Source organism: Engraulis encrasicolus, chromosome 13 (genome assembly GCF_034702125.1).
Source record: "Engraulis encrasicolus isolate BLACKSEA-1 chromosome 13, IST_EnEncr_1.0, whole genome shotgun sequence".
Classification (NCBI taxonomy): Eukaryota; Metazoa; Chordata; class Actinopteri; order Clupeiformes; family Engraulidae; genus Engraulis; species Engraulis encrasicolus.
Window position 1 is genome coordinate 51,347,910 of NC_085869.1, and position 1,235 is coordinate 51,349,144.

Sequence of the window (1,235 nt, forward strand, 5' to 3'; positions counted from 1 at the left end):
GCAATGACATAACACGTGACAATCGACTTTACGGCACTACGCCATTTGTTTTGTAGTTTTAAGGCTGACTTCAGAAGTCGATGTGTTTAAATTATGTTAGGATTGTTGCGGACACCTGTTATTTATTGCATTTAAGGTGGTGGAAAAGCGGCATGTGTACATTGCGTAAAGGAAATGACTGTGCTCATCCTTAAGAATTTGGGCACCTTCAATTAACATGTTGGACGGTGGTGGGGGTTGAGGTGTGTGACCGTAGATGTCTCTGCTAGGAGGATCAGTCAGAGTACGTCTCTCGTCAGCTCTGGTCGTGAATAGTCGCAGAGATTCCTCAGCCAGCAGGTATTAGCCGAATGCTAGCGTGTTGCAGGACAAAACTAACACGTCTTTGGGAGAACAAAGCCATGTCAGGAACCTTTAACTTCACTTCTAATACAACTTCCATGATAAGGTACAGAATGTGCACACATCTTTACAAACCAGAGAACAGAATCGTCACAAATCCCTGCTGAGCCATTTAGCCCAATAGGCTCCCATTCATCTTTTACTTGGCTGCGTTCGCCAACGGGGCTATAATGGGAGCCAATGAGAGATGCCTATCTCATAGCTTAGAGAATTTCTGGTAAGACCTTATGTAGACCTCCTTGGAAACATCTGAAGATTTATTTAACCCTTTAGCTACCAGAATTTTTTTTTGAATAGGCCGGAATTCTACCAAGAATTATAAGAAAAAAGCTGCATTTTGGTCATATTTTAAATAATGTCAAAAAACTTGAAAATAAATGAAAAGTGTCAATTTCAAGTTACTTTCATATTAAAGTAGAGAAAACACACTTTCAAATGATATATCATTTATGGATAATTAATTGTTCAGTATTCCCATAGAGTGCCTTTGATCTGGATTAAATGACAAAAATGTGATAAAATCCGATATTATCTAGGCCTATCTATCTATATATCTCTATATTTAGGCCTATCTATCTATCTATCTATCTATCTATCGATCTATCTATCTATCTATCCCTCCGTCCATCCATCCAGGGTCAAAGTTGAACAATGATCATGTGACGACAACAAATGTCGTTCACCCAGAAGCCCCCCCCCCCCCGCAATTTGGCACAGGTAAGACGCGCCAGGCATCACCGACTAATACGGAATTGAAGTGCTACAAACACCACGTTGGTAGGCTATTATTGGAAGTTAGCATTCAAACTCAACGCTTACCAAAACCCCCCCCC